This window comes from Felis catus, chromosome E3 (genome assembly GCF_018350175.1).
Source record: "Felis catus isolate Fca126 chromosome E3, F.catus_Fca126_mat1.0, whole genome shotgun sequence".
Classification (NCBI taxonomy): Eukaryota; Metazoa; Chordata; class Mammalia; order Carnivora; family Felidae; genus Felis; species Felis catus.
Window position 1 is genome coordinate 4,661,793 of NC_058383.1, and position 9,384 is coordinate 4,671,176.

The following is a 9,384-nucleotide window of genomic DNA, read 5'->3' on the forward strand; positions in this document are numbered from 1 at the left end:
CTGCATTGCACTGGCGGATGCCACAGGGCAGTGCCCGGCGCGGTCGGCACACACTTAGAGCACACAGCACAGGTGCTCAGGAACGCTTAGAGACCCGCTTGGAAGACGGAGAGGGCGGCACGGGGAGCAAGGGGTATCGGGACTGGAGAACGGAGCGGACACAGAACGTCCGCAGCCCACGCGGGGACCCCCTGCGCTCCCAGGAAACCTGGGCCCCACGAGTCCCGGGGAGAGCCCATCCCTCCCTGGCCGCCGCTCGCGCCCTCGGTTTGCGGCGCGGCCCACAAGATGCACAACCGCCTAGAGGCCCGAAAGCCCACGACCTACCTCGTCGGGACCTGCCGAGCTGCCCCGAGGCTCCCGAGGGCTCCGGAGCTGGCGCGGCGCCTCCCGGGGCCGCCGTTCCCGAGGAGCCGGATCTGGGCCTCCGGGACAAATTCACTTCGGGCCGACGACCGTCCCGGGGCCCGAATCGGCCGCCTGGGACCTCGCCGTCCCGCGAGCCTCGGCCGAACCGCCGCGGGTGCAAACGGGCCGGGCCCGGGCCCCGCCGCCCTGCGCCGCCGGTGCCGCCGCCCGGCCCCTCCGGCCCAGCCCGCGGGCTCCGGGGCTCGCGCTTGGGGGTCTCCGCTCGAGACTCCGCCCGGCCCGCACAGCTCTGCGCCCGCTGGGTGCCGGCCCGGACGGACGGCGCGCAGCCCCGCAGGCCCCGGGGTCCTTGCCCGCCTGAGGCCGAAGCCTGGGAAGCACGGCCAGCGGTGACCTGGGCACGGACAGGAAGCGAGAGCGGCGCGGCGGAACTGCGCGTGCGCGAACACGCACACAGGGCGAGTCGCACATGCGCAGGACGACGCCGGCGGTGCTCCTGACGGGAGTCCGCCTCGGGAGCGGGACCAATACCCGGACTCTGTTTCCCATAAGTCTAAGCGCCCACATGTTAGGGGACGTCTCGAATGTCTCCACCCTATCTGGTGCTTAAAAGGGCGCTGTGTGGAGGGGATTGACCGCCTGGACCTGGGACCCAATTTTCCATTTGTCTTCGCTTCTGTTAGGGATTAAGGGAAGGTGTAGCCTAGAGTAGCGGGCTGTGTTTACGTCCTGGATCCCTGGTCCTTTGCTTGCCCTGAGATCTTTCGTGTTGGCACTGAGATTCCCCACGAACAGGAGGGGACAAGGAAAGGGTGTACCATGTGCACGTCACTGAAATATTAGAAGTTTCACTGAAACGCTGGGATACAATTAATACCCAGCCATGACATAAAGTAATAGTATCTATGGGCACATGGTTTTTCCAAGAGGGAGAAGGAAATAGAAGATGTAGCTTGTTCAGATTGCACAACTAATGCGTAAAGACTGTAAAACAATCAGGAAATACACACAAACCGAAAGAAGAAGAAGAAGAAGAAGAAGAAGAAGAAGAAGAAGAAGAAGACGACGACGACAGATACCTGAGATCTTACCTGTCAAAGAGAATTAAGTTTATGTTAGGTTAAAACGTCATTTTTCAAAAATGGGATAAGGACGATGATTTATCATTATTATTATTATTTTTTTTTTTTTGGTGAAATTATATAACCACGTTCTTGGCCAGTTGTTTCTTAATGCTTTCATAGTTCATCCTAAATTCACCTGGTGATCTGGGTGCCCATTCGTGCTAGTTGTCTCTGTTCAAAGGATAAAGCAAACTATTCACATTTCTCCAACAACAAGGTAGTTACAGCTCAAAGCAAGGTGCCTAGAGCCCATGCTTAACGACCTCCCTGCCCCCTGTGGGGACAGAGAGGGACAATAGCTTCCTAGAGGTTTACATTTCAAAGAGATGGCTCGCAGGTCCTTAAGAAAAACCTTCCTGGGTTGTAATGCTGGCAAGATAATTATTTAGCTTCTAAGGATATTTAGATACATATGCAATCGACAGAGGAAGTATTTATATTTCAAGTTTTCTCAAGGCATTGCTCTTTTAAATGGTAGTAATAGGTACTGATGCATGCAAATGAGTGGTCACATAACCCATTCCTGATTTCTCTAGCTGAGCTGTTGCATCAAACTAATCCCGCACAAAATGCGTGCTTCTCCCAAAGCTTCTCTTGGCAGTGACTACTTAGCCAGGGACAGTCTTTCCCAGCTCTTGTTGCTATTAAATGTGGCCTGTGCCTGAATTCTCACGAACTGAATGCTGGAATTTGAGTGAGGTGACCACACCTCACCTGGGCCTGAGCCAGGAGAACCTCCAGGCACATTTCTTCCATGTTCTTTTCCACTTTCACCAGGTAAAGGATGGAAGCTTCGCTGAGCTTCTTGGAGAAGACAGGCAGAGTGCCCATCCACCTGGCCCAGCCTCCAGCTCTTGCCTCCCCTACACTTACTGACTGGCTCAGTCTTCAGCCGAAGACTGGGATGCCCTCCTGCCTCTCCCCACTCTGGTTCTCTGCCTGTGAACCCTGGCTGCCATGGGCGCCCCAACACGCAACTCTGTCCCTGCAACTCAGAGACCCACTGGGCTCCCCCACTCCTCCTCCCCTGTACCTTGGCCTGGACACTCTCTGGGTGGCGAACTGGACACTCTCAAGGCTCACCCCTCTCTCCAAATGGCTAAAACCTGTCATTTCATATATCATATATTTCCGCCTTCTAAAAACGTATTTAAGCTGGGAGGGCAAATCTGGACCCTATGTTTCCACCTGGGCCAGAAGCAGCAGAGGCCTGCCTTTCAATGTGGCTTCACTTATTAGTGTTGACAATATAAAGCTTTCTATTTTGGGGTGGAGACACCTGGGTGGCTCAGTTGGTTAAGTGTCCGACTCTTGATTTCGGCTCAGGTCATGATCTCACAGTTCATGGGATCAAGCCCCACGTGGGGCTCTGTGCTGACAGTGCGCAGCCTGCTTGGGATTCGCTCTCTCTCCCTCTCTCTCTGCCCTTCACACATTCTCTCTCTCAAAATAAATAAACATTAAAAAAAATAAAGCCTTCTCTTTCTGTATTTGTATAAAATACAAATATTTTCCCAATTCATCATCAATCTTCCTAACTTAATCTTTTACTTTCATTTTCTATCACACGGACATTATTTTTTTGGGTTCAAATCATTCAGGCTCTCCTCACATTTCTCATGTGTTGACATTGTACTTGAAGAAGCCTTTCCCACCCTTAATTTTCTAAGTTGTGGCCTGTGTTTGCTCCTGTTTGTTTTCTTTTCTCTGTAATGTGTCAATTTTATTAAGATACCAGCACCCATCTTCAAGATTTGCAAACCATTCTTGAAGTCTTTCACCCATTTTTTCCCGAAACTAACATATTCACCATGACCAGGAAATGTGAGAGACTAAGAAAAAAGTCCAAGGTTTCTCATTTGTTTGAAAGAACTGGTTCTTCTCTGGAGCCTCGGGACATGCCTTGCTTTAATGGAATGGTCGCCAGAAGTGTCAGGACAGTAACAGTCAAATCTGAATTCCCTCTTATTCAAAATACTGGTTGGATCAGTTTACAGGGAAGCTGTAATGAAGTAAGACCAACCAGGTGGCTTTAACCACAGAAGTGCATTGTCTCCGGTTCTGGAGGCTGGGAGTCTGAGATCCAGGCGTGGACAGGGCTGGTTCCCTCTGAGGGCGGTGGGGGCGGGTGCGCTCCATCTTCTTTACTTGGCTTGTAGGTGACCATCTTCTCTCCATGTGTCATCACATTGTCTTCCCTCTACTTCAGTGTCTCTGCGTCCAAATTTCCCCTTTTTATAAGGATGCCACCCATACTGAATTAGTGCCCATCCTAATGGCCTCATTTTTTTTAGACTTGATTTCCTCCGTAAAGACCTAACCACCAAATAAGATCACATTCTGAGGTACTAGGGGGTTAGGACTTCAACACATGAACAGGGTGGTGGGGATGGGGGCACACAATTCACCCACAGCATTTGTGTACCCGGTCACATCAAATTCACTACAAGTGCTTTCTCACTGCTTTGCTTATGCTGTGGGAAAGGCCCTTAAAGATCATCTTATCTACACCTTTTATTTTATAGATGAAGAAATGGGGGCTTGGAAGGAGGAAGGATTTGCCCAAGGGCACATACTAGTTTATAATAGAACCACTACTTTCCCATTCCCCACCCCCACCTCCATCTTTTGATAGGCACATCATACTAACTGGCTTATGTCTTCCAGATTGTCTGGGCGGATGGAGAAGAGAATGGGATGAACGGGATATAGGACTTGAATCAGAGCAGTCGAGGTGAAACCTGGGATCCCGCTTCAGTCTTTTGAGTTTCACATCCTTTGTTTCTCAAAGACAAAACTCAGGGGCGCCTGGGTGGCTCAGCTGGTTAAGCATCTGACTCTTGATTTCAGCTCAGGTCATGATCTCATGGTTTGTGAGTTCGAGCCCTGTGTTGGGCTCTGTGCTGACACCATGAAGCCTGCTGAGTATTCTCTTTCTCCTCTCTCTCTGCCCCTCTCCCAATGTCTGTCTGTCTCTTTCTCTCTCAAATAAATTAGTTTTTAAAAAAGGACAAATCCCAGCACCCTGTTTTCTCAACTCAACAGAGAAAATGAGACAATCCTCCTGAAAATGCCTTATAAAGGATAACTATCTCAAAACAAGATTTGAAACCATAAATGGGCACATTGGTGTGTAGATAACATTTTATAGCACTTAAGAGAGGCAATGATATCAGACTACAACTAACATGATTTTAGGACCCACTGAGAGTGTGTCAGACATGGTGGAGGGGCGCATAAAAGTTAAAGACCAAGGGGAGCCTGGGTGGCTCAGTCAGTTGAGTGTCTGACTTTGGCTCAGGTTATGATCTCCCGGTTCATGGGTTCGAGCCCTGCATCAGGCTCTGTGCTGACAGTTCAGCTTCAGATCTGTGTCTCCCTCTCTCTCTCTGACCCTCTCCCACTTGCACTCTGTCTCTCTCTCTCAACAATACATAAACATTAAAAATCTGTAAAGAAATTTAACACAGTGTTTAAAACTTGACATGTAATTGTTAAAAAAAAAAGTTAAAGACTTTAATGATTAGCTTCTGACACCAGATCTTAGAGGTCAGTATCAAGAACCTCATCCCATCTCCCCATCCCAGACACTCTGTGTCGTCTTCTGAGGGTTTTCCCTAGGTTTTACAGGTCACAGGAGGGAAGTACAGAGACCATCACTCACTAGAGAATGACAGGCCAGGGTGAGCAGCCCCTGGCGAGACAGGACTTCCTAGTGGAGAGAGCAGTTTTTCACCAGTACATGCACAGTCACAAAGGATGAACTCTGCTCATGGGTCTCTGTATCCAAATTGGCACCCAGGCGGCTGGACAGGTTGTCACCAATAAACTGGCCAGAGGATTGAAGGCTGGTTCCAAAGGACCCCTCAGCCTTGGACTCAAGGCCTGACCATGGTCTTGGCATGTCAGGTATAGATCATGGCTTATTTCATGCAAGTGTGGCTTTGCTTTCTTTAGGACCCCCATTGCCCTGGGGCGCCTGGGTGGCTCAGTCAGTTAAACATCTGACTCTGGATATTGCGATCTCACTGTCACGGGATCAAGCCCATGTTGGGCTCTGTGCTGAGCGTGGAGTCTGCTTGAGATTCTCTATTTGTCTGCCCCTCCCCCACTCACTCTCTCTCTCAAAATAAATAAACTTAAAAAAAAAAAAAGGATCCCTATTACTCTGACCTGGGTGGCATGTCCCACAGAGAGATTTCCAAATCTGAATGTGCATCAGTAAATAAGTTAGGGGCACCTGGATGGCTGAGTCAGTTAAGTGACCGACTCTTGATTTCAGCTCAGGTCATGATCTCAAGGTTCGTGAGTTTGAGCCCTGTACTGGGCTCTGTACTGATGGTGTGGAGCCTGCTTGGGATCCTGTTTCTTCCTCCCTCTCTGCCCCTCCCCAGCTTGCTCCTTCTCTCTCAAAATAAATAAATAAACTTTAAAAAGTAAAATAAAAAAAAAATAAGTTAAAGTGGGCCCTACCCCAGTTCTGTTGAACTAGAACCAATGAGGCTGGATCCGGTATCTGTATCTCAGTTACTTTCCCCATGTGGTCCTCACGCCAGAAGGACTGCATTTGCAAAGCACTTCTGTTTCATCCTGCCAATATTTCTGCAGTAGCTACAGCCACTGTTATATTAAACTGCCTCCGTGGGGGGAAGAGACAGAGAAGAAGTAACAGTTTGCTCTTCCCCGTCTGAGCTGGTTAGCCCATTTTTGGGCAATGTACCAACAGTGTATCTTAGGATGGGCCCTGCCTAACTGTGGAACATCCAGACAAGGTAGTGGGGGAGAAAGGACTATGCAAACTGTCTTGAAAAATCCCCTTCTTCAAAGTAATCCAGGCCTTCATGGCACAGAAGAGAAACTTGAATAGGGACAGAGCATCTGCCTTCTAGTATTGGGAAGCTAGCTTCATCAGGAGGAAGAGTGGCCTTCCGTTTTGTTATGGAAGGACCCAACCAGCTATGATGGCTGAAAGCATCATGAATGAAATTTAAGTGCAAACTGGCTTCCTAGGAGTTGAACTTCTCCAGGGATGAGTCATGTGTCCTTCACACAGCAGTGCCTCTTCCACCAGTGGGGACCTGTGGGAGGGCCCCGGGCCCAAGGATACTGTGCAGGAACCCCAAGGCTGTCTGCATGCTCTCTGAGACCTCGTCCGAGTCTGAAAGTTGACGATTGCAAACAAAGGAGACGCTCAGTCCCTGTGCCTTGGACCAACTACTTTCTAACGGTCTTGGCTTTATTCAGGTAAAACCGACAAAAAATGGAAAGATATTTAAAGCGTGCATCCAGGTGATTTGATATATGTATCCACCATGAAAGGATTCTTCCCATCCAGTTAATTAACATATCAATCACCTCACATGCTCACCTTTTTTGGCGTTAGAACACTTAAGTTCTTAGCAAATTTCACTTATACAACACAGTGTTATCAACTGTGGTTCCCAGGTTTTATTTGAGATCCTTAGACCTCATTCGTGTTATCACTGAAAGTCTGCACCCTGGCAAACCTCTCTTTTACCTTCTGTTTCTATGAGGTTGACCTTTTTTTTTTTTTTGAGATTCCACACATAAAGGATACCACGCAGTATTTCTCTTTCTCTGTCTAGCTTATTTCACTCAGCACAATGCCCTCGAGGTCCATCCGTGTTATCACAAATGGCAGGATATCCCTCAGATCTCCATGCGTGCACCTTACATCTTCTTTAGCCATCCATCCGTTGATGGACACGGGTTATCTTGGCTATTGTGAATAATGCTGCAGTGAACACAGGAGGGCAGACATCTCTTTAATATCCTGCTTTTATTTTCTCTCGGTATGTGCCCAGAAGTGGGGTTGTGGGATCATATGGTAGTTCTGTTTTGAGAACCCTCCACATTGTTTTCTGGGTGAACTGATTTGACTTCACTTATGCCTGGGTGGGGCTAATTAGAAATACGTGAGTGATGAAAATACAAACTAAAACTCTAGGCCCGTCCTGAATAACAGATGTGCTTCTCATCAAAGTTCACACAGCGGATGGAAAGCAGGACTCAGAGCCAAAATGTGGAAACGACCCAGGTGTCCATCAACAGGTGGATGAACCAAATGTGGTGTGTAAATACATATGTGTATCATATTGTTATTATATTATTATGAAAGGAACATGCAAAAACACGTAGACACACGATGGCTATTACGCATCCTTAAAAGGAAAGGAACTGTGACAAGCTATAACACGGATGAGGCTTGAGGACATTTTGCTGAATGAAATAAGTCAGAAACGAATGGACAAACACTGCATGCTTCCGTGATGGGGGGTACCTGGAAGTGGCCGTGTCCATAGAGACAGAAAGTAGGACGGTGGTTGCCAGGGGCTGGGGCGGGGTGGGGGAAGGTGGGGAGGTGGTCCTTACTGGGTGCAGAGTTGCAGCTTCAGGCAAGATAAAAAAAGTTCTGGAGACGGATGGTGCCGAGGGCCGCGCAATAGCACAATAATGCATGTGTGCCTCATGCCAGTGAATTATACCGTTAAAAATGGTTAAAATGATAAATTTTATGTTATGTTATTTTACCGAAGAAAGAAAGAAAGAAAGAAAGAAAGAAAGAAAGAAAGAAAGAAAGAAAGAAAGAAAGAAAGAAAGAAAGAAAGAAAGAAAGAAAGAAAGAAAGAAAGAAAGAAAAAGGAAGGAAGGAAGGAAGGAAGGAAGGAAGGAAGGAAAAGGAAGGAAAGGGAAGGGACAGGAGGGAAGGAGAGGGGAGAGAGGGTAGGTGAGAGAGGGGAGGGGAGGGGAGGGGAGGGGAGGGGAGAGGAGGGAAAGGAAAGGAAAGGAAAGGAAAGGAAAGGAAAGGGAAGGAAAGGAAAGGAAAGGAAGAAAGGGCAAGTCTCAGATGCCGGAGTGAGAAGCAGAGGTAGGAGGTAGGTAGGAGGAAGGAGGTTCAGACGACGCTTCCTCTGATACCACAGGGCCAACCAGTTGGTCATCTGCATTACTACATCCATACTTTCATGTGTCTCCCCACCTCAATAAAACAGATTCTGTCCTGGCGATTTTTCCATTTAGTCTCTTTGTGCATGTGCCATTTTCTTCTTAGGATACACAAATGGTAGTGAAATTTCTGGGTCAGGAGTGATACACAGGCTCACAAACTTTATCTGCAGACCGGAGCTGATTAATGGCAACTGACGGGCAGGTTTGGAGCGACCCATAGACTTCAGAAACTGTAGACACCATTTGAAGCGTGTGTGAGCACGCTTCAAACAGTCTCCCCAAAAAGTCTCTCGGGCTCAGTAGAGCATGAGTGTCCCTCCAGCCCAGAATCGCATCAGTAAACATAGTGTCAGTAAACATCGAGCACAGGAGCTCTGTCAAATTCAGCATTTTGAACTAGCTTTTAACCCAACAAATCAATGTCCCTGGGACCTTCTTTACATACTGATTTCACTCTCACAAGGTCTTACCTTCCTGCTAAATTTCCTTGTTGGCTTCCTCCCTCTCCCGCCAGACTGCGCCTTGAAATAGGAGTAGAGGGGTGGAGAGAGTCTGACATGGTTCAAGTTTAGCATGGAGGGAGCCTGGCATCTGCTGGAGAGTGGTCCAGACTCTGGAGGACAGTTCTGGAGGATGGTCCAAGGCTGGGTTGGCGGCAGGAGATATCCTTTACCCCGATCTCCAAAGTGGACACCTGTCTGGCAGTTACGCGTGTTTTCCTTCAAACTGGTTGCCAGGCTGGAATGACCGATGACATCAGAGGCTTCTGACCTTCCTGATTGGAAGGATCAAACTCCACAGTGCTTAGCAGCGGAGGTGGACAACAGCATCTTCTCAGAGCTTTTCTTCACTTCCAGCTTTTCCCCAGCTCGGAGAAGTGATAACGGGCTTGTGTTCAGCCAGAATCCAGAAGAGGAGTTTG

At 48.4% G+C, this 9,384-nt stretch overlaps 1 protein-coding gene across 3 annotated transcripts in view; it reads right to left on the reverse strand.

The window, feature by feature from the left end:
• RBAK (RB associated KRAB zinc finger) overlaps nucleotides 1–9,344 on the reverse strand; it is a 31,426-nt gene extending 22,082 nt beyond the window's left edge. Inside the window, exon 1 of one of the 3 annotated variants that reach the window (XM_006941901.5) lies at nucleotides 8,933–9,344. The gene's annotated coding sequence lies outside the window, so the exon portion shown is untranslated. Of the gene's footprint in view, nucleotides 1–327; nucleotides 466–8,932 lie in introns of those variants that run through there. The other 2 variants (XM_006941902.5, XM_019820394.3) reach the window with 2 other exon arrangements.
• Nucleotides 9,345–9,384: the final 40 nt, after the last annotated feature.